This window comes from Alosa alosa, chromosome 2 (assembly GCF_017589495.1).
Source record: "Alosa alosa isolate M-15738 ecotype Scorff River chromosome 2, AALO_Geno_1.1, whole genome shotgun sequence".
Taxonomy (NCBI): Eukaryota; Metazoa; Chordata; class Actinopteri; order Clupeiformes; family Clupeidae; genus Alosa; species Alosa alosa.
Genome location: NC_063190.1, coordinates 36,849,744 through 36,877,363, shown reverse-complemented (window position 1 = coordinate 36,877,363; position 27,620 = coordinate 36,849,744). Strand labels below are relative to the sequence as shown.

Genomic DNA, 27,620 nt, shown 5'->3' with positions numbered 1-27,620 from the left:
TGGCCCGTGTGTGCTCACAGACACTATGCTATGGGCCTGTGTGTGCTCACAGACACTACTATGCTATGGCCCCGTGTGTGCTCACAGACACTATATGGGCCCGTGTGTGCTCACAGACACTATATGGGCCCCTGTGTGCTCACAGACACTATGCCATGGACCCGTGTGTGCTCACAGACACTATTATGCTATGGGCCCGTGTGTGCTCACAGACACTATATGGACCCGTGTGTGCTCACAGACACTATATGGACCCGTGTGTGCTCACAGACACTATATGGGCCCATGCAGACACTATGCTATGGACCCGTGTGTGCTCGCTACTCCAGTGCAATGCTATGGCCCGTGGTGTCAGCTTCATGACCTGATTTCAGCCCCTTCTCAACATGCCGTTGTGACAAACTCACATTCAATCATTGGAAAGGTACAAATGGAACATTATGAGACCAGTTTGGTTGCACTTTACACTTTACAGTATCGACATAAGAATGACATGACACTGTCATGAATGTGTCAAAAACAAGTCATAAGTGACATTTGGTTTTTGTCATAACAAGTTAGGGTTAAGATTCGGTTTAGGGTCAGAGTCAGGGTTAGGATTAGAGGTTAGGATTAGGGTTAGGGTTCAGGTGTCATGACAGTGTCATATGTTCATGACTGTGTCATGTCACTCTTATGTCGATACTGTCAAGTAAAGTGTTATTTATCTTTTATCTATGCTCATCTAAGACCTGGCATGAAAGCATTTAAGATGTGCAAGTATTTTATTGCAGGGATTTTAAACATTCTCTGTTCTGAAATAACACATGAACTCACATCAGAATGGATGCAATTAGAGTTATTTATTAAAAGGATACACCTGTGCACATTTACAAATTTGTCAATCAAAAGACTTGATTTGATACATGATTTGTGCATATTTGAACATAATTTAAAGTGTCCCTATACACGTGCAGGTTAAAGTGTTAAAGTGTCCCTATACACGTGCAGGTTAAAGTGTTAAAGTGTCCCTATACACGTGCAGGTTAAAGTGTTAAAGTGTCCCTATACACGTGCAGGTTAAAGTGTTTTTGTCTCTTAGTTCATTTCCACACTTGGGCTCTCAGCACTAACCAAGCATACAGCAGACATGAGAACTGTAGAGGCAACACAAGGTATGTAAGATGAGGAGTTGATTTATATATACAGAGGCAACGCAAGGTATGGAAGAGTTAATCTCTTCTGCTTCAACTAACTTTCCTCTCCTGGAAGGATTACTTGTTAGGATTGAAAATGCACTAGATGTTCACCCCAAAGATGGCTATGAATTCCTAAAGGCTCACTGATGTTTAGGGTGAACAGAGATTAATCAGGTTTGTTCATCAGAAAGACTCCTCATGTTTCCTTGAGTGCTTTTCAGCGTCACAGGGCCAAAAAACCTCTTACTGAGGGAACTGGATTCATTATGACTCTAGACTACTGCTCCTGATGAGAGAACTCTGAGCCACAGGCGTCCATCAGAGCTCTTGGCTGTGACACCAAGTCAAGAGACTTCATGCGTCCTCTATTGGATGCCACTGTGGAAGTGAAAAGGCCTGTCAAAGTTAAACAAAGTAATTTGGAGTTCTAGAAGGTAGAAGTTGGAGTCATTTGGAGTTCTAGAAGGTAGAAGTTGGAGTCATTTGGAGTTCTTTTCACTTCAGATTTATTTTGCTCTCAGTTCATTTTTTCCCCCGATCTACAAAAAGCAAACTTGTTCTGAGGGGGGATAGGGGTTAGAGACATATAATGAGTCAAAAGAGACAAGAGAATGCTGTTCTGAGGGGGGATAGGGGTTAGAGACATATAATGAGTCAAAAGAGACGAGCGAATGCTGTTCTGAGGGGGGATAGGGGTTAGAGACATATAATGAGTCAAAAGAGACGAGAGAATGCTGTTCTGAGGGGGGATAGCCGCCTCTCTCTCATGACCTACTTCCAGCAGCGTCAGCTGATGCCGCATCTTCTGCGTTCCCACCGTGGGATTCCCATGGGACACTCCTCTCCCTGTGCCTTTGGACTTCCACCTCTCAGCTGGGCCACCACTGTGTCCGTGGCAACCGCCCCCCTGACGACCATGGCTGTAGACTGTTACCACGTGCTGTCGGTACAGTAACAATCTAAAGCCACGGTCACCATGGAGACAGCGGTGAAAGAGGAGGAGAGGGAGTTGGCATGGCAACTGGACACAGGCAGGGCTCTGATTGGCTGCTGAGAGCTGAGACCAGGCCCTCTAGCTCAGGGATCCCCCAATGCAGCGCAGAGACGGAGGAACACACTGTCCTCCCCTCCCACTACAGCTGCTCGTGACTGCGTCAGCGGGGGGTGTGGGAGTGGGTGGATGATCATGTGTGTGTGTGTGGGAGTGGGTGGATGATCGTGTGTGTGTGTGTGGGAGTGGGTGGATGATCGTGTGTGTGTGTGTGTGTGTGGGAGTGGGTGGATGATCGTGTGTGTGTGTGTGTGTGTGTGTGGGAGTGGGTGGATGATGTGTGTGTGTGTGTGTGTGGGAGAGGGTGGATGATCGTGTGCTAGAGTATGAGAGTGAGCAGAGGGTGTAGGTGTGTGTGGGGGTGGATTCAGGTGTGTGTGTGTGTGTGTGTGTTGAGGTGGTAGAAATGTGGGTGTACGTTTACATTATGCTCTATGTTCTTGGGAATTTCAATTTTGCCGCCTGCTTCAGTGTCATATTACACACACACACACACACATACATATTCACACACACACACACACACACACACACACACACACACACAGACACACACACACATAAATATTCACACACACACACACACACACAGTTGTAAGACTACTTGTAGTATAACAGGTGTAATTTTGTCTTGGGGGGCACAGAATACAGGCTAATGGGGTATCAGACCTGTAGAACTCTCAGGGGTAATAGGGTAGTGTAGAACTCTCAGGGGTAATAGGGTAGTGTGAGTAACACATCACACCTGTAGAACTCTCAGTTTTGCTGTAGTTTTCTGTAGAACTCTCAGTTTTGCTGTCGTTTTCTGTAGAACTCTCAGTTTTGCTGTAGTTTTTTATGTTGCAGCTGGGTTTGCTTCTTCCTCCTCTCTCGGACAGCAGATCTCTGACCGGGCAGCGGTGGAGCTCAGGCCAGACTTCAGTAGCCATGACTGTAGACTGTTACTGAGCCGCAGGAGTGTGTAAGCAGTAAGCAGTCTAGAGCCAAGGTCCTGACGTGCTGGCCAGCACTGGGCTTTGGGAGTGTGTCCTGACGTGCTGGACTGGGCTTTGGGAGTGTGTAAGTAGTAAAGGTCCTGACGTGCTGGACTGGGCTTTGGGAGTGTGTATTGCTGGCTATCACTTGGCTGGCTTTGCTGTTAGAGCCTGGCAGTCAAACAGCAGACTATTTCAGACGTCTGATTACAGGCCACCTCGAACTTGTCAACCTCTCTAAGGCAGCATTTAGACGCCAAATACTGTGGCAATCTCTCTAAGGCAGCATTCAGACGCCAAATACTGTGGCAATCTCTCTAAGGCAGCATTCAGACGGCAAATATTTTGGGGTGTAAGAGAAATTGGAAAAGGGCAGCTGGACATTCATTCATGAATGCAACTGATGCTTGGGAGGAGAATGTTAAAAAGGGAAAAAAGCTGGAAAGACGTTTCAAGTTTCCAAGTTTTGTTAAGTCCATTTGGTTCAGCTGACCTATGTGTGGGTGCTCCAGTAACTACTTGCAAGATCTGGACTATTGGAGGAATTCCACATGTACGGAATGGCTCATTGTAGCGCGTTATCAGCTCTTACACGATCCTATTGCATTTACAGAAGAGAGCGGGAGATGAGCGAAATGGTTTATTTCAGTTCTAATTTGTTTGTCGCTCTCGCCCTTTGCCCGGACGACTGAGCTCTCACGGACAAGCCAGCGCGTGCCACTGCGCCTGCACAGGACTATTGTTCAGCACCGCGACGCACGTGACAGCAGCCATTGTCTCAGTCAGTGGTCTGTCGCTGTCCGTGGTACTGAAATGTGAGATTCCGCTTCGATGGCTATCGGTTTGCTAATACGGCTGTGAAATATCGATGTCGATACATCAAGACTAAATTATGTGGCATTTAAGTGTGTGGCAGAATTGGCGGAGCAGTCTATCTTAGTGTCCCGTAAATTCACAGTCTAAAGGTTTTCTATCCGTGGATCCGACCGAAGATAATAATATATGCTATGTGATTACAATCTCTAAACAAAAATGTCCATTTCTTGAGGTATCTCAACCGACCTAATGATAATACGTTTAGTGGATACGTGTGTTATACCACAGTCTATGCCACAAATATAGGCTACATTTCTCTTAAAAACGTTCATTCAAAAGCTAATAATGATCTCTCTCTGTGCACCATTTTACAATTAACCGAATGCAATCAGGTGAAAACGCATTGAACATAAAAAACAATACCACTTAAGATAACTACACTTCATTATCATAGTAAGCGCGTTAGGAAGAGAGAGAACTGCTTTGCGATTATAGGCTCACGGAGTGTGTCTTTGTATGTGCGCTCGCGCGCGTCGAGGTGTGTGCGTGTGTGTTCTGAGCACGCGCTGTCTCTTTAAAGGGTTACAGTAGGTGACTGCGAATCATCTGCAAAGTGCGCAAGAGTGACGCAGAACTGACTTCAGCAACTGAAAACACGTCACAGAATTCATGCAGGAAAAGGGTAAACGGAAATGATTGGGCGCAAAGGAAATTGTACATCCAGTGGGGAAGGCCAGGCAAGGCAAATAGAGTCGCTGCAGTGAAAATGCCATAATTACACCTATGAATAGAGTCATGTTGTGGATCCAGCGGTGGTGTGTTTGAGTATTATGGTGGTGATGGTGGGGGGTGGACACCAACCGGAACAAAATTGGGGGGGGGGGTCGTCCCCACCGGAAGCCTCCAGGCTGTGCTCTATGACGAGAATAGTAAAACCGTGTTATCCTTAGGTGGGACCCTCGCGCATACAAGGAAAATGCAGGTCTCTAGATCCGCAATTCAGCCCTGGCCTGTCTTAGCGTTTCTCGGTTAGGTCAACATTTTGTTAGTTTTTAAAATAGCTTTTCAATATTGTTTGACTATTTTCAGAGGTAGGGCATTCTCCATCGTGATCATTCCCCAAAACACATACATGCTGTTGGAATTATGTGTCATCGTCTAACTTCGATTGAAACGTGTGCAAGTTTGGTTACCACTAACTACAGATTGTCATAGCCGTTCTTCAAACCTTGACCATAGACTAGCATAACACCGTCTGAATACAGTAATCGTCTTCCATCGTCCAATCGTCCAATCGTCGGCATGAAATTGCTCGTAAAGGGTACATGACCCATCCGATTGCCTTGGTTTAGTCAAAGAAGTCACGCCACACACATGTAAAAAAGTGAGTCATGCAGCAACTTTCAGTTCTCCCGCAATCTACCTGTCTCTCTGTTGGATCTACACACACTGGTTCAAGTAACATGCTTGTTTCAATGACTTCACGTCATCCAGAAAATTCAAATAAACACATGAAGTCTACAATCTTACACACAAACAGGCTACTCTAGTTCCGTGAAGCCACGAAGCAGTAAAATTAACTCACCAGTCAATGGTCTCGATCGAAATGCTCTTCCACAGATGACAGTGACAGTTTCTTCATCTTGCTTGTGAAACGTTCGCACTTCAACTTGTCAAGTTCTAAGAAATAAAGTTTCTTTAAACCGTCTGAAGGCTGCAGCGTTAATACAAGACAGTCACAGTCTCTTCGCGCCGTTATGACCCTTCTCTCACAGAAAACTCGCGATTCTCAACCGTTCTTACAAGCCCCCGTGCGCTTTTTATAGAGCTGGTATAGTACTAGTAAGCCGTGAAGGGGAGGGGGGTTCATTCACTAAAAAGCATCACCTACACATCCACGCGTACGCATGACGTCATTGACGGAATGTTGTCAACGGGATTGCTATTTATAAAGACGGCTCCTGGCGAAGAGAGGAGGGAAGTCGGCCGGTGGTGAGGCGATGTCTCTCATGTTGTCCAATAAGGTGACGGTGATATTTTGTTAATCCCGCTGCTTAATAAAAGCAAAGGAGAGTTTGCGTTTACATTTGGTGATTCTAAATTCATCTGCAGTATATTTAGTAGCCGAAACGAGCAGAAATGAGAGTACAGATAGCATATAGACTGTACGACTAAGACATACAGCTTTCCGGACCTAAAAATGATTCTCCTATGAAGAGAACTTTTCTTTTTGTTACAGCTTTCCCTTAGCCAGCATGAACGACTTTCTTCCGGGATTCATGTTATTGCATTCCCACTCAAGTTAATGCGTTAGGCTACTATCCAGGTTTTTATTCAAATAAAGATTCGAATATTCTGTTGAGCTTTTAAATCACTATCCTCAATGTTATTCCCAGCGTTTTTCAGAAACCATTGAATCTCTTAAAACCAACCGGTAGCCCTATAGTAACTGCAAAATTGTTTTAATTAAACAATATCTTCATGCGCCTCAGAAGTGAGCGTGTGAAGTGAAGAAGCCGATCTGAATCGTCGATTTGGGGGACTCCGATGGCATCTAGTGCGTAGCAGCAGCGCGTCAGGGAAGCGTTTGCGCGGGAGGTCGGAGTCCCACTGATGCAGCATGCGCGGTGGGCGTTTGGTGATAGTGGAATGGAATATACCGATCGCTTCCGCCGGCAAACTCACGTTCCGTCTCTGACATTTCGGTCTCACGTGTATTCTCTTTCTCGAAGCTCACCCCCCCCCCAACTCCCTCCTTCATTCACACCCACGGTCGCACCTGCCCACCCAACTTGTCATGAACGTACACCCACCCAGAACCCGCCCCACACACACACACCACACACAAGTATAGTTGAACAAATTGCCTGCAGCTTGAACTGCTTCATTCCACGTAGCCTACAGTCTTACCACTCATTCTTATGCAGACATAGGTTTGCAGTAGAATACATACACAAACTCATGGACAAGCAGGCATGCAGCAGGTCTTCACCATATCATTCAATGCTTATAATACTCAATTCTTAAGGGTATAAGTAACAACGTCTCCGCCATATGTGGCGGCTGTCAATAATAGCAGAGATGGCACTGTTCTCTGCAAGCTGTTTAGCGCTCCCTTTGGCCATCCCAAGTAGTTGCAGCCCTCTTACTACCAACCTGTGTGTGTGTCCTAAGCTACCAAGTATGAACACAAGTAGTCTGCACTTATAGCCTAGCTCTGAGATGGTGTTTAGGAGTGGACACACACACACAGCCTAGCTCTGAGATGGTGTTTAGGAGTGGACACACACACACACCTATAGCCTAGCTCTGAGATGGTGTTTAAGAGTGGTTGGTATTTAACTACCTTGGTGCAGAAAGCCTCCTCCATGCTAGAATCAAAGGTGCAGCCTACCTCCAACATGAGCACCTCAATGGACTCCTCATTGATAATAACAACATCTGGTGTATTGGCAACCAGGTGTAGGAAAGGACTAGGGTTACTATAACTATAACTATAACTAACTATACATACTCTTTTGATCCCGTGAGGGAAATTTGGTCTCTGCATTTATCCCAATCCGTGAATTAGTGAAACACACTCTGAAGTGTGAAGCACATACTAATCCCGGCGCAGTGAGCTGCTTGCAACAACAGCGGCGCTCGGGCAGCATTGAGGGGTTAGGTGCCTTGCTCAAGGGCTCTTCAGCCGTGCCTACTGGTCAGGGTTCGAACCGGCAACCCTCCGGTTAACTGGTTAACAAGTCCGAAGTGCTAACCAGTAGGCCACGGCCCCTCAAATTACTACTGCAGTGCTGAAACATGGATGTATTTTCATGAGGATATTTGTACAATCTTACTGTGGGTGGAAAATGGTTTGATATGTCTTTCACTACGAGGTCTACTATTCTGTCATGACGTGCTATGTACATTCCTTTGTAGACATGGCAGCCATTTAAGATGTTTGACATGTTTGACATGTTTTAAGATGTTAGAGTGAGAACTCTATATGGGGGGAGTACGTCACACCTGAAATGGGAACTTCTGGCTCTGAAGTGGGAGAACTCTATATAGGGGGAGTACGTCACACCTGAAATGGGAACTTCTGGCTCTGAAGTGGGAGAACTCTATATAGGGGGAGTACGTCACACCTGAAATGGGAACTTCTGGCTTTGAAGTGGGAGCTTTGCGAGAGCCCCAGGGAGAATGTTTTTACATCACTCAACATAGTGAAAGATAAAAAATGGACTTGTTCCATGCCCAAATAAGTCACTTATTGTTTGTTTAAGTTCCCACTTCCCAGTTGGGAAGTACGGAGTTCAAAAGTTCCCACTTCCCAGCCACATGAACGCACTATAAGTTCTTACTGTAAGTGTGATGCAAGCACTGAGGTGATACACACACACACACACACACACACACACACACACACACACTGATGCCCATAGTCACACTGTAGTAGTACAGACATTGTAATCATTCAGTTTTGGCAGAAAGCATGAAACTTAGCACAGGCACACTGCCCCCTTGTGAACTAAAAGATAATGCACTCCAAAAATGGCCCCTTGTGAACTAAAAGATAATGCACTCCAAAAATGCACCCTTAGTGGCTGCTGTATTGAGTTCTGATTGGGGTTATAGTTCATTAGGGGTTCATATTGTTTACTAACCTGGGGGAGCCACACACACCTGCTGGCTTAGTTTCAGAGAGATTGTTATGAGAGAGAGAGGAGCAAGCGTACACTTCATGTGAGTTATCGTAACACCCCCAATTATCACCACTTTTGTTCGGAAATTCTAAAACAACGATGTTTTTTAACACTTCAAAATAACATTTGCTAAATGAACCTTACATTTTTCAATAGCTATAGGTGTGTAGATTTGAACAAAATCTGGTTTGGTTCTTAACAGGAGCATTTACTGCCTGAAATATCCGATTTTGTTTACCACGCTCGGAGTTATAGTGCTGGCCTGATGGGTAAGCCTATTTACGCCCGTTTCAACGGCACATGAACGGTTAGACCGAGAATTCTCGTCATGAAATTAAAATTCCACTGGAGCTCCAAGCGGTTGTGTACATGCAGCCTTACAACACTGTTTACAGCTCTTCGAGTCACGGTAAAATGTAATTTTTGGTACATAGCTAATTTAAATACACCTATGGTGTGGGTGGTTCTTTAGAGCACGTTTCTTTTTGTATAGAAATGGCACGCTGTCTTGGTTTGTATAGAAATGGATATTAGAGTGACACATCACGCCGTCTTGGTTTGTATAGAAATGGATATTAAGTGACACATACACGCCTTGGTTTTGTATAGAAATGGATATTAAGTGACACATACACGTCTTGGTTTGTATAGAAATGGATATTAAGTGACACATACACGTCTTGGTTTGTATAGAAATGGATATTAAGTGACACATACACGTCTTGGTTTGTATAGAAATGGATATTAAGTGACACATACACGTCTTGGTTTGTATAGAAATGGATATTAAGTGACACATACACGCACGACGGTGGAAATATGGGACCGACGGGGAGAGTTCCGATATTAGTGCAGCACCTGCTCCTCCACTCCCCCAGGGGGCGCTACAGACACTGCTCTGTGTTTGCACCACTAGAGATCCTGTTGTTTTGATCATGTGTATGGGGTCAGCAAGGCCGGGAGATGACACAGCCTCTTATTGAAGCATCTCTACTCCAGCGGCCAGCTCTGAGAGGATACAGAGTGGTAGTCTAGTGTGTGTATTCATCAGTAGTCTATAGTATGTGTATTCATCAGTAGTCTATAGTATGTGTGTATTCCTCAGTAGTCTATAGTATGTGTGTATTCCTCAGTAGTCTATAGTATGTGTGTATTCCTCAGTAGTCTAGTATGTGTATTCATCAGTAGTCTAGTATGTGTGTATTCCTCAGTAGTCTAGTATGTGTATTCCTCAGTAGTCTAGTATGTGTGTATTCATCAGTAGTCTATAGTATGTATGTATTCATCAGTAGTCTAGTATGTGTGTATTCCTCAGTAGTCTATAGTATGTGTGTATTCCTCAGTAGTCTATAGTATGTGTGTACTCCTCAGTAGTCTATAGTATGTGTGTATTCCTCAGTAGTCTAGTATGTGTATTCCTCAGTAGTCTAGTATGTGTGTACTCTTCAGTAGTCTATAGTATGTGTGTATTCCTCAGTAGTCTAGTATGTGTATTCCTCAGCAGTAGTGTTGCGCGGGTTAAGGTTTTTTAACATCTGCACCGAACCGACCTGTCAGGAGAGTCGACCCGCACCCACCCGACCCTCAAAAATATGCACTGATTAACGACCCGAACCGGACCCGACCCGACAAAAACACAACAACAATGTGCCTATAGCCTAGGGCCGGCTGTCCTTTGTAGTTCATAATGAGGTAGAGACAATGCTTTCTTATTAACTAAACACTGAAACAAGAAGAATTTGCACTGGAGGCTATATGCTTCAAGAAATAGTTGTTGCTCTAGGCTTGGCTCGCTAGCATGTTGGATTAATTGAATCTGAATCTAGCTTCATGGACATAGGCTAGGCCTACTAAATAAATAAACTCTCTCTCTCTCTCTCTCTCCGCGGGCGCGTGCGCGCAAACACACACATTGACACAGACGTGTTCAATCGGTTTAAACCCTTGATATCTGTCTGTTGCCTAAACTACACATTTTTATGAACTGAACCAGAAAGAAAGTTGAAAATTATCATTATAGCATGCATCCACGAACTTAACAAAACTGCATCTGTCTAATGAAAGAAAGTTGAAATTATCATTAGGCCTATAACATGCATCCACGAACTTAACAAAAATGCATCTGTATAGACGATTCTGTTTGATTTAGGTTAGCTGTTTGGCTGCACTGTGTAAAAAGAGAATGGAATCCACTGTTCCAGGATTTAACCTATTACGACGTGCCTCCAGCACCTGACCAGCTGAGCTGAAAGTGCGCTCACTTGACGCGCTTGTTGCGGGAATGCAGGTTGCAGCGCACCCTCTGTCACGCTCCTGTGTGAGGGGGAATGCAGGCTGCAGCGCACCCTCTGTCACGCGCCTGTGTGAGGGGAATGCAGGTTGCAGCACCCTCTGTCACCCTCTGAATGCAGGCTGCAGCGCACCCCTGTGTGTGGGGGAATGCAGGCTGCAGCGCACCCTCTGTCCGCAGCGCCTGTGTGAGGGGAATGCAGGTTGCAGCGCACCCTCTGTCCGCCGCCTGTGTGAGGGGAATGCAGGTTGCAGCGCACATGTCAAGCTGTGTGAGGGGAATGCAGGTTGCAGCCACATGTCACGCCTGTGTGAGGGGAATGCAGGTGTACATGTCGCCGCATGTGGGGGAAGAGAAGATGGAAGGTCTTGTACACTAATCAAACCTTAACCTGTTTTATGCAGTTAAGAGAGATTGCAAGAAGGTTTGTTGCACTTAATGTTCTGTAGCCCACATTATTAATAACTAAGTGAGAACTTTGTGAGAAGAAGTGCTTTGTCAATTTTTTAAAAAAATTTCGGGGCTTTTATGCCTTTAATGCGACAGGATAGTGGAGAGTGACAGGAAGTGAGTGTGAGAGAGAGTCGGGGTGGGATCCAGAAGGACCACAGCGGAGTCGAACCGGTCGCCGGGCGATGCGGTGCAGGTGCCCCAGCTAAGCTGGGGCCTGCTTTGTCAATTTTTGACCTGCCCTGCCCGCACCATAATGTATGTTCGATCAAGCTTACCGCACCCACCGACCGCGGGTAAGCATTTGATTGGTGTCCATCGGTAAGGTTGAGGTTGATAACCTCCTCAGTAGTCTATAGTGTGTGTGTATTCCTCAGTAGTCTATCGTATCGTAACACCCCCAATTATCACCACTTTTGTTCAGAAATTCTAAAACAACGATGTTTTTTTAACACTTCAAAATAACATTTACTAAATGAACCTTACATTTTCAGTAGCCATAGTTGTGTAGATTTTAACAATATCTGGTTTGGTTCTTAGCGGGGGCATTTACTGCCTGAAATATCGATTTTGTTTACCACGCTTCGGAGTTATAGTGCTGGCCTGATGGGTAAGCCTATTTACACCGTTTCAACGGCACATGGGCCGGTTGGACCGAGAATTCTCGTCGTGAAATTAAAATTCCACTGGAGCTCCCAAGCGGTTGTGTACCGCGCAGCCTTACAACACTGTTTACAGCTCCTCGAGTCCGCGGTAAAATATCATTTTTGTTACAAAGCTAATTTAGATACACCTATGTTGTGCGTGGTTGCGTTTCTGTAGGAGTCCGCTGGCTTGGTTTGTATAGAAATGGATATTAAGTGACACATACACGCAAGACGGTGGAAATACGGGACCGGTGGAAATAGGGGGAGTTACGATATGTGTGTACTACTCAGTAGTCTATAGTATGTGTGTATTCCTCAGTAGTCTAGTATGTGTATTCCTCAGTAGTCTATAGTATGTGTGTACTCCTCAGTAGTCTATAGTGTGTGTGTACTCCTCAGTAGTCTATAGTATGTGTGTATTCCTCAGTAGTCTAGTATGTGTATTCATCAGTAGTCTATAGTATGTGTGTATTCATCAGTAGTCTATAGTATGTGTGTATTCCTCAGTAGTCTATAGTATGTGTGTACTCCTCAGTAGTCTAGTATGTGTGTACTCCTCAGTAGTCGATACTAGTGTTAATTTTATCACCTATTTTTAATTTAGTCTTAGTCTTAGTCTTGTGATGAAATGTCCTTTTTAGTCTTTGTCATATTTAGTCATTCAAATATCATTTTTGTTAGTCAAGTTTTAATTAGGCTAAAGTGCGTCATTTAGTCTAGTTTTAGTCAAAAAGAAAACTAAAAGGTATCTTAGTCTTAGTCAGTTTTTAGTCAACATTTTTTTAGACTTTTTTATAACAAATTATTTCTGATTACCATTTGAGTCAAATGAGTGTTTCACACATCTCAATTGTCCAACAACATTATTGTGTCCACAGGGCTACTTTCGTCTGTTATAATTACTCATTGTGATTTTTTGTCAGTCAGTATGTTTACATGCACAGGTAAGTCGAGCTACAGTTATAGCTCGGCTGGGATTTGACCATAGACAGTAAAGATTTGACTGGACCACTGTCATATTAAGTAGACCAGTGTTTCTCAAAGTGTGGTCGGGGGATCATTGGTGGTCTGCAAGCTATCCCAAGTGGTCCTTGAGCAGGCGTGGTAAAATATAATATAGATGAGTTGTTTGCAATATAGCTTGTATGTAAATCCAAACAGTTCTGCAACACTGTCTATTAAGATATGCCAATTTAAAATCATTACAGTATGAATCCTCTGACACAATAAGCAAAGTGCAAAGACAATAAGCAAGGTGGTTCAGTGAATAGGCCTATTGTGTAGACTAATTATAGGCCACTGTTGAAGTATAGTATAGTATAGTTTTTTTAGCTAGGGTTATTTAAGTGGTCCTGAAACTGAAAGAGTTTGAGAAACACTGTTGTAGGCCAAACTATTAATGTTTTAGTCCTTCCTTAAGCTAAATGGTGATATCTTAAACACAACACATTCCCCAAACAGACTCTCCATCTTAGCCATAGCTAACTTGCTAGTGAACTTTCCATATTAGCTTACTTGCTAGCAAACTTTGCATCATCAGTCTAACTAGATGAATAGTTGACATTACATGCTGAACATTTTTCGTATGGACATTCTGGGGGATGTTAATTTGTATGAGAGAAGCTTCAACTTCTGGGTATGTAGCATTGTGGCATAAAGCTTAGGTAGTTAGCTTGCTAACTCTGGCAGAAAATCTCCAGTGTTCTTGTTCCATGTAGTTTAGTGTTGCAGCCACAGGGTTGCAGCAGCAGCACGACTAGCCTCCAGGAAGCTGTTAGCATTATAAACTCATTAGGAATATTTTGAAAACATAACAGCTAGATATTCTGTCTTCTCATTTTGTAGACGAACATGAAGGGAGATTTGATCTGAGTTTTTATTTCATGCAAAACATTTTAGTCTTGTCTTTTTTCGTCAACAATAATGCATCTTAAGATAGTCTTAGTCAGTGTTTCAGGACATTACTGCCGTCTCGTCATCGTCTCGTCTTAGTCATGAAAAAAAGGTAGTTGACGAACATATTTCCTCTCGTCTCGTCTGACGAAATTAACACTGGTCGATACTATGTGGGCATTTGATACTCTCTGGGCTGAGTGTCCTTGACTGCATTGAGGCTGCTGAGCTGCATCTGACCACTAGCTCCTCATCATGGACGTCCTCACGGCTCCTGTTTTATTTGCAGTGGATATTCAGCAGAATTAAGGAGAGTTAATGAAGTGCAAACAAACTCACAGTCGACACCATCATCAGCATTTGAAACTCACATCTCAAAGCATCCATGTTCAGGCTCCATAAAGCAGGTAAATGGACAGGCTTGTTCAAGTGACTGTCTGTTCAGGACTAGGAGGTCTATTCAGATGGCCACATCTCCCTCTCCCTCTCTCTCTCTCTCTCTCTCTCTCCTCTCTCTCTCTCTCTCTCTCATCCCTCTCTCTCTCTCTCTCTCTCCCTCTCATCCCTCTCTCTCTCTCTCTCTCTCTGCCTCTCTCTCTCATCCCTCTCTCTCTCTCTCTCTCTCTCTCTCTCTCTCTCTCATCTCTCTCTCTCTCTCTCTCTCTCTGCGCTCTCTCTCTCTCATCTCATCTCTCTCTCTCTCTCTCTCTCCTCTCTCTCTCTCTCTCTCTCTCTCTCTCTGCCTTTCTCTTTCCCTCTTTCTTCTCACACTGTCACTTCCGCCTCCTTCTTGACCCCTCCCATACCTATTCAAACAGTCGCCTACACACACACACACACACACACATATGCAAAGACACACACACATACGCAAAGACACACACACATTCTAATGCTTTCAATTGGATCTTGACATGGGAAGAATCACAGATGTAAACATTGATGGAAGTATGTTGCAGGTGTAGACAGGTTTAGACAGACACACACACACACACACACACACACACACACATACACAAACATGTACAGTAGAGGTATACCACATGAAGAGGGGAGATTTTAATTGCATTTAATTTTATGCATTGTATGGTTTCCATCAACACACACACACACACACACACAATTATCTCCACTGTCCATATTCAGGGCACAGAATGCAGTTGGATCAATAGAAGAAAAACTCTTTTTTCTTTTACTCCCTTTCTCTCTACTCTCACCCACTCATCCCCCTTTCTCTCCCTCTCTCTCTCTCTCCTTCTCTCTCTCCCTCCCTCTCTCCCTTTCTCCCTCTCTGACTCACACAGAGGCCCTAGTATGCCCCTACCTCATTTGGGGTTTCTCTCTTTGATTACTAGACAGAGAGAGAAGGAGGAGAGAGAGAGGGAAAGAGAGAGAGAGTTAGAGGGATGGAGAGAGAGAGGGAGAGAGTTAGAGGGAGGGAGAGAGGGAGAGAGTTAGAGGGAGGGAGAGAGGGAGAGAGTTAGAGGGAGGGAGAGAGTTAGAGGGATGGAGAGAGAGAGGGGATAGAGGGAGGAGAGAGGAGGGATGGAGGAGGGAGAGAGTTAGAGGGAGGGAGAGAGTTAGAGGGATGGAGAGAGAGAGAGAGAGTTAGAGGGAGGGAGAGAGTTAGAGGGATGGAGAGAGAGAGTTAGAGGGATGGAGAGAGGGAGAGAGAGAGTTAGAGGGATGGAGAGAGAGAGTTAGAGGGATGGAGAGAGAGGGGAGAGAGAGTTAGAGGGATGGAGAGAGAGAGGGAGAGAGTTAGAGGGAGGGAGAGAGTTAGAGGGAGGGAGAGAGGGTTAGAGGGATGGGAGGTTCTGTCTGGCGTGCATATAATGAGGCTTGCTGCCTGAGAGCAGAGCTGGATGAGAAGTGAGGGGGAGTTGACCGGTGACCGCCCCTCCGCCCCCTTCCTGTCTGGGACTGTGTGTGTGTGTGTGTGTGTGTGTGTGTGTGTGTGTGTGTGTGAATGTTAAGATAAGTGTGCGTGTGTGTGCGTGCGTGCGTGTGTGTGTGTGTGTGTGAATGTTAAGATAAGTGTGCGTGTGCGTGTGTGCGTGTGTGTGTGTGTGTGAATGTTAAGATAACTCCTGTGTCGGAATGTAGGGTATCTGATGGTGACCCCTTGGTGACACCAACATAAACATGGCAAGGTTTCGGGGTTCTTGGGGATACCAACATAAACATGGCAAGGTTTTAGGGTTCTTGTAAGCATGTCTTATCTCTGTTAAAACCCAAATGGTTAGATGATCACTGGTGGGTGACATCTTGTGATGTTCTGAGGGTGTGTGTTAAAGGTATAAGAACTGGTTTCAAGATAGATAGGTAGATAGATAGATAGACACTTTATTGAACCCCAAGGGGAAATTCAAGGGGAAATTCACCCACAGATGTGTGGGATTGTTACTTGACATTTGCTGTGCCAGTCTCCCGGTGTCATGAATAAAGCTGCAGTCTCACACCAGTTGTCTTGGATTAATTTTGACAACATTAATGGCGACGAGGATGGGATTACCTATCTCTGAGGCACAGCGAGGAGGACCAACAGCGCAGGAACCCAACCACGTCGACTGGAGGGAGATCTCTTTGTGATCTTGGGAGAAGGCCGTCATCAGCAACCAACACTGCTTTGCGACACCCAGCCTGGCCAGAGGGAATCCTCCAGTGGTGGTGAGTCCCTGATTTGACACTTTTTTAGCTGGTAAAATAGAGAAGGCCTGTCCTAGGAGATGAAAGGAGATGAAGTCATCATCCCCACCTTCACTGACTGCATGTGAGGGACGCTTGAATCCCTTTCTCCAACAGCAGATACCTGTCCTCCCCCGTCCATCTGGACCTCACTGTGGCCATGGGCGTCTGCAGACCGTGCACTGTGCCTTGCTGGCTTCTCCATCTCTGAAGCTGCTTCCTCCAGCCTGGCAAGCTGGCCCTGAGACAGCCCTGAGACAGCCCTGAGACGGCTGTGAGACGGCCCTGAGACGGCTGTGAGATGACTGTGAGACGGTTGTGAGACGGCTGTGAGACGACTGTGAGAAGGCTGTGAGACGGCCGTGAGACGGCCCAACCTGGCCCTGAGACGGTTGTGAGACGACTGTGAGAAAGCTGTGAGACGACTGTGAGACGGCTGTGAGATGACTGTGAGACGGCCGTGAGAAGGCCCAACCTGGCCCTGAGACGGCTGTGAGACGGCCGTGAGACGGCCCAACCTGGCCCTGAGACGACTGTGAGACGGCTGTGAGACAACTGTGAGACGGCCCTGAGACGGCCCTGCTGCTGCTTGGCATGTTCCTTGTGTCTGACTTTCTGCTGAGCTGGGCTTCTACGAAACATCAAATTACTTTTTTTTTTTTAACCACAGGTTGAAGCTTTGGGTTTCTCACTACAGCTTTTAATATTCACGCTCAGGCCAGAGAAATGCCCACATGCCCCAGGACTATAGCAGTTGTAAACACAAGTTGAATCTCTCTAAACAAGTCCTTGAGCAAGACACCTAACCCCTCACTGATCCCTGAGCTCACTGTGTCGGGATTAGTGTGTGCTTCACCTCACTGTGTGTTCACTGTGTGCTGAGTGTGTTTCACTAATTCACGGATTAGGATAAATGCAGAGACCAAATTTCCCTCACGGGATCCAAAGAGTATATATACTTATACTTATACTATATACTTTACATTCTGCATCTGGAGTTAATATTCTTAATCTTATTATCAACTCTTGTTTTCAGCCCCATGCACATTCTGTATGTGAATTAGAACACATATGATCATTTGCTCCTCCGCCAAGTGCTGTTACAATAGTATCTATGCATACAGTATGTTACAGTATATATACACAGTATCTATACATACAGTTTACATTTATTTCATATATATTTTATATTATATTTTAAAGCTGCTTGAAGTAATGAGTGTTTGACAATGTGTTTGTGGGATGTGTGACAACACTGTCTGGTATCTCATAATGAGCCATGCTCCATCTTCATTTGCACTATGCTCTCTCTCGCTCTCTCTCTCTATCTCTCTCTCTCTCTCTCCCACCATCAGTATCTCCCTGTATCTCTGTCTCGCTGTATCTTTAACTCCCACTCTTTCTCTCCCTCTGTCTCTCCCTCTCTCTCTGTCTATCTCTCTATCATTGTCTCTACCTCACTGCAGCAGGGTATTCTATGCAGGGTAGCACTATGGCTGCATCACTCTTGCCACCTCTATTCCTTTAAACAAACCATTTCCCTCCTGCTTACCTCTTATTTGTTCACATCTCCCCCCCTCCCTCTCTCTCCCCCCCTCCCTCTCTCCCTTCCTCAGCCCTGGCCAGTGTTGACTCCTGGCATCCCTCTCTCCCTTCCTCAGCCCTGGCCAGTGTTGACTCCTGGCATCCCTCTCTCCCTTCCTCAGCCCTGGCCAGTGTTGACTCCCTCGGCGTCTGTCTCCCACCTGGTCCATATGGGGCTCAGCCCACAGATGGCTTCTCTGTCACGTCTGAAAGTCAGCTCCAGCTCCAGCCTCTTCTCTACCCCATCACCTCCACCCCTCAGAGACTCAGGTGAGAGAGAGAGAGAGGAAGGGGGTGGAGAAAGAGAGAAAAGTGATGATGATGAGGGGAGAGAGACTGAGGGAGGGAGGAAGAGAGAGAGAGAGAGAGGAGGGAGAGAGAGAGAGAGAGAGAGAGACTGGGGGAGGGAGGAAGAGAGAGAGAGAGATAGAGGGAGGGAGAGAGAGAGAGAGCGCAGAGTGAGTGGGCAGGAGAAACCCCCTGATGTTCAGAATTCACCTGCAGAAAACTCCCTCTACCCACCCCCGCTTTGCTCATCTGTATTCTGCATCTCTCCTCCTCCTCCTCCTCCTCCTCCTCCTCCTCCTCCTCCTCTCCATCTCCTCCAAGAGAATCGGCACCAGAGTGCTGCGCTGGCGGCCATGGCCTGAATGCCATTAGGTCACTCCGTTCTCATCGGCTGACTCCAGTCTCATTGGATGCAGACAGAAGAATGCCTTCGTCATGCCATCAAAATGATCTGCTGAGGAAAATCAGAATACAACTTTACAGGTGTTAAAAGAGGAAAACAGGGGAATAAACATGGAAATGAAATGACTAATATGTTTACCATACAATTATGTTGTTTGAAATAAACTTTAATAAACTCTAATTATACTGAAAATGGTCTTTATATTGTACATAATATCAGCATCGGGTGAGGTCCTTTGCAAAGGGATGAATCTTTCCTACATGTGACTGAGTGTATGCTAACAGTGGAAGGGAAATGGAGCTGTTCTCCTTTAAAAGGCTGTGCTGCAGCTGTGTTGCTAGGGAAATGGAGCTGGTCTCCTTTAAAAGGCTGTGCTGCAGCCATGTTGCTAGGGAAATGGAGCTGTTTACTCTACCATTGGCTAAAACTGTCCCATTTTACTCCTGTGCGGTGACCTCCCTACTCCCTCTCTCTCTCCCTCTCTCTTTCCTATCTTTCTCTCCCCGCTCTCTTTCTCTCACCTCTCTCTCTCTCTCTCTCTCTCTCTCCATCTCCCTTCCAGTCCCCTCCTACTTCCCGCCCTTGTCCAGAAAAGGGCAGCTGCATGAGGAAGTGTTCTCGGAGGAACGTGCTGTGATGTCATGCTGCTGCTTTCACTGACACAAAGACAAGCATGCTCTTTGTTATAGATTTCAAATAATGCTTTACACCTTTTTATATTTTTCAGATATAATTTTGGTTAAACATTACCTAATTCTGTTACTTACAGTACAGTAGAGTAATTCTGTTACTTAGTTTAGCCATTAGAACCATACTCATTTCTCTGCACAGACAATAACTGGTCGGTGATGGGGGATGAAGCCGTAGGACGAGGACTTATTTCTGTAGACATCTCTCCTTCTTTACCCAGAGATGCACTGCCCCCTGCTGGCTGTGATGTGCATGCCATCCAAAGCTCCACTCAGCTGCATGCCATGTAAGCAGGCAGAGTGTGAGCAAATGCAGGGTCTTCATGAGATGCACATTCAATCATCCACACTTCTCTGGGCTCATGCCAGCCATGCTCTGGAGCCTGTTGATCTGGTGCCCCCCCTCCCCCATATGTTCAGTCTAACACAACAATGTTTCATTTGTGAGAATTGTGAATTTGCCAGATATTTACTAATTTACCCCCCTCCCCTCAACCCCCTCCCACCCACCCACCGCCTTCTCAACACATGACTCACAGAGGATGAGTCACCGCTCTCCCAGTTCCATTCACACCTCTCCACTATATCCCCCGAGAGAGAGAAGGAGCGCGAGTGGGCGAGGGAAGAAAGGAGAGCGAGAGAGAGACAGACAGAGAGAGAGAAGGATGACAGAAAGAGGGAGGGAGAGAGAGAGAGATATCATGCATACAGACACTGTTAAATGTGTCATCTACATAGATATTAACAGAGCCATGGCAAATATTAGGTATCAGGGTTAAATTGCATCGGCAATCAGTCAGTTTTCTTGTTTTATGTTTCCCCTTAAATTGGGCTACAAGTTTTCATTACAGCAAATATAGTTTTCATTACAAATATTAAAGATAAGATAGATAGATTGATAGATTGATTGATGGATAGACATTAATATTTTGTGGATAGAAGACAGTATTTCAATAGAATCAGTAAAACTAGGCCGCTATTTGAATTCCATGCCCCATCTCGCCCTTGCAGTCCTGCTCAGAAGTTAAGATGTGGAGGTATTCATCACTCTGTGTAAAACTGTGTGGGCAAATTATGAAACAATATAAGAATAATGTTACATGAAATTGTGAAGGATTTGAGGATTTCATCATCTACAGTACATAATATCATTAAAATATTCAGAAAATGTTTTACATTTTTTTAGAAAATTCAGGAATTACATTACAGAGAGAGAGAGTTACATTTTAGGAAGCAAAAAGGTAACGACAGATCATTTTCCATTAGATCCTTGTGGTGGATGGTGACGGTTAGCAGCTGTTAAGTGTTTTATTCGCAAAGTAGCTTATGGTGTAGCCTAGCCTACTGTCTACGGAAACGCAGGCTAAATACATACCATACAATACCGTCATCCATACATACATACTGTACCATACAACTCTACAGTCATCCATACATACATACATACTGTATCACTATACAGTCATCCATATAGAATAAGCAACTATTTTACCAGAACAGTTTGTTCTAATTTGTCTCGTGAAATTTACTTTTTCTGCTTGAAATTAAAACAGGATAGGCTAAATGTGTGCAAAGCAGTGTTTGTGCTTTTAGTTTTGCAAACTCAGTGAGTGATTTTGCTATAAGTATTAATAGTTTTAGAAATTGTGCTATAAGAATCACGGTTGTGTTTAAGCATTCAGAAAAAAATGTAAACACCACTGTTTAATTAACCTAATGCTTCAGGCATGTAAGAAATGTGCAGTTTATGAACTATCCTTATTGTTTAATTCTGTGTCAATGTTCAGAGAGAAGACATGCAAGAGTCCTTTCTGAGAGAAAGTCTATAATCTTTGTGTAAACCGAGTTTTGAACAGAGAAAACAGAAATAAGTTAGGCTTATTATACTTTTATACTGCATCTTTTATGCAACAGTGTGACTATTGTATTGGATAGTGCTATGCATATTCTTTTCAAATTTGGTTATGTTGTAAGCAGGGTTTATAGGGTCTTTATAACTGAAACCACGATTCAACAATTATTACAGTGCATGAAAATGCACTGTTCTGTTATCCGAAGTCTTCTTCTTCTTCTTCTTCTTCTTCTTATTACAGTGCATGAAAATGCACTGTACTGTTCTTCCTAGGCAACTTCTTCTTATTATTATTCCGCTTACCACTTTTTCCGTACGCAATTTCTCTTGAACAGTTTAACTTAGAAACTTCATTCAAACTTTGTTACGTAGGTCTTCAAACAGATCGGGTTGGTATGACTTTTCAACTTTGAAACTTTTTTATACTTTTAAACTATTAAAGAAAACTTTTTAAAAATCCCAATAGACTTAACATTGCCGATTGTGACATCATAATCGGGCCGTTAAGCAATTAGAATCCTATGGCAGGTGTTCAGGCCACCTGCAGCCTCAGGCTTTAAGCATACAATCTGGGTCAATTAAGACTACACATCCTATTCAACTGTTTCCTCTGCCCAAAACTGTTTAAAAATAAAAGTCCTCACTACAATAATCCACTGTTAAACAATGTAACCCATTAAACTATTGAACTTTTTACATTCAACTTTTAAACGGTCTACTTTTAAACTATCATTAAACTATCTATCTATTAAACTAGCTGTCTATCAACAACTTTTAAACTATCTACATTCAACTTTTAAACTTTTAAACTATATACATTCACTAGCTGTCTATCAACACTTTTCATCAACTATGACTCCTACCCACTGTAGCTAGTTAGCACGGTTATCAAAGTTAGCATGTTAGCATTGCTAACATTGTTAACATTTTTAACAAAACTGCTAAAAATGATTAGCTAGGTTAGCTAAGTCATATGGTTAGCATAGTTAGCATGCTAGCATAGTTAGCATAACTGTTAAAAATGATTAGCTAAGTTAGCTAAGTAACATGGTTAACATAGTTAGCATGCTAGCATGTTAGCATGCTAGTTAGCATTTTTCACAAAACTGCTAAAAATGATTAGCTAAGTTAGCTAAGTAACATGGTTAGCATAGTTAGCATGCTAGCATTTAGCATGCTAGTTAGCATAGTTAGCATAACTGCTAAAAATGATCAGCTAGGTTAGCTAAGTAACATGGTTAACATAGTTAGCATGTTAGCATGCTAATGAACATTTTTAGCAAAACTGCTAAAAATGATTAGCTAGGTTAGCTAAGTAACATGGTTAATATAGTTAGCATGTTAGCATGCTAGTTAAAATAGTTAGCATACCTACTAAAAATGATTAGCTAAGTTAGCTAAGTCACATGGTTAGCATACTTAACATGTTAGCATGCTAGTTAGCATAGTTAGCATACCTACTAAAAATGATTAGCTAGGTTAGCTAAGTCATTTGGTTAACATAGTTAGTTAGTAAGCTAGTTAGCATAACTACTAAAAATGAAAACATTAGCTAAGTTAAGTAACTTGGTTAACATTATTATCTTTGATAACATAGTTAGCATAACTGCTAGCAAACATTAGAGCCATTCCAACTGTCAGTTATCGTCAATTATCTACCTAAATAATTTAACCATTTAAATTATCCACCTATTTAACCGTTCAGTCATTCAAACTATATTAAACCTTATCTACCAAGCAAATAATTTAACTATATAAACTATCCACCTATTTAACTGTTCAGTCATTCCAACTATATTAACCTGTTGAGGAGTACGGTCACAAATATGTGATCAGATGCAGCTGGGCCCCTGGGAGTACGATCACAAATATGTGATTAGAACGTTTTCGAAAAAAGTTCTATAACATGACGCAACAATTACCCTCAGGGACTTTTCTGCCATTAAACAATTTTACGAACACTGAAACTATAGAACGTTCGCGTAGAATTCTAGAAGGAGCCAGGAAAATAATTCACTCTCTGGGGAACGGCATTGTCTTAAAGAATTCACTCCTCAACAGGTTAAACCTCATCTACCTAGCAACCAATTTAGTTTGTTTTTACTCTGTATGATATTTTACATCAAATTTTTTGCATTTTCATGCACTGTATTTCCTTCAGGAAATGTTTTTCTAGTTATTATTATTCTTCCCACTAAATTTCTGCGTCTAATTCAGATTCAACTGTTTAACATAGAAACTTTGTTCAAACTTTGTAACGTAGGTCTTGAAAAGGACACTTGAGGAATATATTTTTCACTTTTGTAAACTTTTTGAGATATTGATAAAAAAAAACTGGAAAAGCATTTCCTGAAGGAAATACAGTGCATGCAAAGTTGTTGCTGGGTTGGTTGCTAGGGTAATTATAGTGGTTGCTATGCTATAAAAGTGGTTGCTAGGTTGTTGCTAGGGTATTTAAGGTGGTTGCTTGGCTGTTGCTAGGATAATGATAGTGGTTGCTATGCTATAAAAGTGGTTACTAGGTTGTTGCTAGGGTACTTAAGTGGTTGCTACGCTGTTGCTAGGGTAATTTTAGTGGTTGCTATGCTATAAAAGTGGTTGCTAGGTTGTTGCTAGGATATTTAAAGTGGTTGCTAGGCTGTTGCTAGGATAATGATAGTGGTTGCTATGCTATAAAAGTGGTTGCTAGGCTGTTGCTAGGGTCATTATAGTGGTTACCATGCTTTAAAATGTGTAAATAGTAAAATAAAGTAAGAATAGTTAAAAGTTATTGAAATTGGGAGAAATAGAGAGAGGGATAGAGAAAATGAGGGAAAGTGAAGAAAAGGAAGTGAAAGAAAGTTGGGATGAGAAGTGAGCTATTCAGTTGAATGGAGAGGGACACAGAGAAGAGGTTGGCAAGTCACAAGAAAGTCCCAAGTCTTAGCAGTCAAGTCCAAGTCAAGTCCCAAGTAAATACAGAGAAGGGCAAGTCGAGTCCAAGTCCAAGTCACATCAAAGCCAAGTCGAGTCCGAGTCCAAGTCCCAATATTTTTCCAAGTTTCATAAGTCCAAGTCCTGAACAAGTCATCAGTTACTCTTCCTTAATAATGCCATTATTAGACTATCGATCATAATTTTAGCACTTCCATCTAATCCACAGTATTTTTTTTTATAAATACAGATTAAAATATGTTCAATGTTTCTGTCTTGTAATCTTTTACGACATATGCATGTGCATACCTGTGTAATATACACATCTGTATACCTGAGTAATCTGTACAAAACGGATAGCTACATGACACTCAGCACAGCAGCAAATATATATTGTTTTTCCAAATTGTGACGTCCACTGTAAGGATGAGTAATAATTTGACTGATGGCATTTCACTGTGTTAGGCTACAGATTTGCCTGCAAACAATTTATTAGGCTGTCTGCCAGTGGCGACTCATAAGGGAAGCCAAGGTCAACACTTTTATATTATTTAAAAGATAATAATGACAGTAATTTTGTTTTAAAGTATTCATTTCTTAAGAAATACTACACATTTGATGCTGTTTATCTCATTTGTAAATGGTGCACTGTCACTTTAAGCCCATTGTGTCATTGTGTGCCACTGTCCACATAATGATATTTTTTTACCAGCTCCATTCAAATATAGCCTATGGCTAGTCCACAAACTCAAACATTGTTTGTGTCACATGTATAGCACAATAGTAACAATGATAAGCATAATATTAAGTTGGCACAAACAGCTTTCATTCCTTTGGAAAGAGAAGCATGTATGACATGATGCTTGCTTGACATTTTCTGTTTGCAATTAAAAGTGAATTATGAGCCTAGCCAGTAGCCACCTAGCTACAGTAGCTGAGTGGAATGCGTTTAAATCGGCATATCATGTGCTTCATGTAAATAAATTATTGAATACTTCAAGACTCACCAGTTCCATTACACAAAGGCAAAGACAACTCTTTATAATAGTCTTGTCCACTTTCCAAATCACAGTGAGTGCAGCTAGTATGTCATAGTGGCCTGGATCTCATAGTTTATAACAGTACAGTAGGCTAGTGAGAACCGGATAAATTCACAATATCCTCTAATCTCCTATTTGTTGCCTTCACGATTTCCTTTTATATGTTTCTTATATTTAAAAGAAGATATCAATCATCATCAACAATGACAAGCCAGCTGGAACCTACTCGTTTTCTCTCCCTCTCGTGCGTGCTTGGATGCGTTTAATTAAATGCAGTAGGCTAGCATAAGTTCAAGTTGGATCTTAATGGAGAGGACTCGAAAAGTATCATCTTTATGTAACGTGCATTTTGACATTAATTGTTCTCGAACAAGAGTGCAAATCAGTTTACAGTAAAGCTACTAGTGATTGGCTAAATGTTGGTCCTTCCTCTGTCTCTTGGTGCCCTACACACAGTGCGTAACGCATGTGGGGGTAGCGGCAGTACTGAACTGTGCTCTGGCCGCTTGTCTCTGCTATTTTTTTTTTTTTTTTTTGTCGCGGATGGAAAGCGTCTCTGGGGTGAATAGTCCACGATCTGGAAATGTAGTTTTTGATTCGAGACATGTCAAGTCATCACAAGCCAAAGAGGCAAAGTCCGAGTCAAGTCTCGAGTGAATAGTATTTAAGTCCAAGTCGAGTCGCAAGTCATGACGAATTTTATCAAGTCAAGTCTGAAGTCATTAAAATCATGACTCGAGTCTGACTCGAGTCCAAGTCATGTGACTCGAGTCCACATGTCTGATGCTAACCATGTGACTTAGCTAACCTAGCTAGTCATTTTTAGCAGTTATGCTAACTATGCTAACTAGCATGCTAACTATGCTAACTATGCTAACCATGTTACTTAGCTAATCATTTTTAGCAGTTTTATTAAAAATGCTAAGTAGCATCCTAACAATGGTAACATGCTAACTATGCTAACCATGCTAACTAGCTACAGTGGGTAGGAGTCATAGTTAATGACAAGTAACAGTTACAATGGCTGAACAGTTGAAAAGTTTAGTAGTTTAAAGGGTTAAATTGTTTAACAGTGAAATATTGTAGTGAGGACTTTTATTTTGAGACAGTTTTTGGCAGAGGAAGCAGTTGAACAGGATGTGTAGTCTTAATAGGGCCAGTTTGTATGCTTAAAGCCTGAGGCTGCAGGTGGCCTGAACACCTGCCATAGGATTCTAATTGCTTAATGGCCGTATTATGATGTCATAATCGGCAATGTTAAGTCTATGGGGATTTTTAAAAAGTTTTTCTTTAATAGTTTAAAAAGTATAAAAGTTTCAAAGTTGAAAAGACATAGCAGCTTGGTCCGTTTGAAGACCTACCTTACAAAGTTTGAACGAAGTTTATAAGTTAAACTGTTCAAGAGAAATTGCGTCCGGAAAAAGTGGTAAGCGGAATAATAATAATAAGTTGTTGATGTTGTTGCCTTGGAAGAACAGTACAGTGCATTTTCATTCACTGCAATAAGAAGAAGTTGTTGTTGTTGCCTAGGAAGAACAGTACAGTGCATTTTCATGCACTGTAATAAGTTGTTGTTGTTGCCTTGGAAGAACAGTACAGTGCATTTTCATGCACTGTAATAAGAAGAAGTTGTTGTTGCCTAGGAAGAACAGTACAGTGCATTTGCATGCACTGTAATAAGTCAGAAGAAGCCCGTGGAATAACAATACAGTGCATTTGCATGCACTGTAACAAGCTTATTTTTTCCCCATCGACTTAACATGGGCTGATGACATCACAATGGGCTAATTAACTTGATTTGCACCTGTATCAACTTCCAGCTGCTCAACTAGGACCCATCAAAGGGCCAGTTAAACTGATTGCACCTGTATCAACTGATTTTTGCTCGACTAGGCCATCTCTCTCTGTGGCTCTCCATTCTACAAGGATATAAGGCACATTCCATCCAACTTTCTATCCATTCATCCTCTTCAAACCATTCAATAATCCACCCATTAAACTATCCACCAACATCCATTAAACAATCTGCCTATCAACATCCATTACACTATCTAAATTCAACTTTTAAACTATATACTCTGTCTCAGGCTTAAGCATACAATCTGGCTCTCTTAAGACTACAGATTCTGTTCCTATTTCCTCTGCCCACAGCTGTTTCAAAATAAATGTCCTCACT

The 27,620-nt window shown here is 42.9% G+C and overlaps 1 long non-coding RNA gene across 1 annotated transcript in view; it reads left to right on the top strand.

Annotated features, from left to right (window-relative positions):
- The window catches only part of LOC125291080, a 25,336-nt gene extending 6,271 nt beyond the window's left edge, over nt 1–19,065 (top strand). Inside the window, exons 2-3 of the long non-coding RNA XR_007192916.1 lie at nt 18,292–18,529; nt 18,883–19,065. This is a non-coding gene — a long non-coding RNA (uncharacterized LOC125291080). The remainder of the gene's footprint in view (nt 1–18,291; nt 18,530–18,882) is intronic.
- Nucleotides 19,066–27,620: the final 8,555 nt, after the last annotated feature.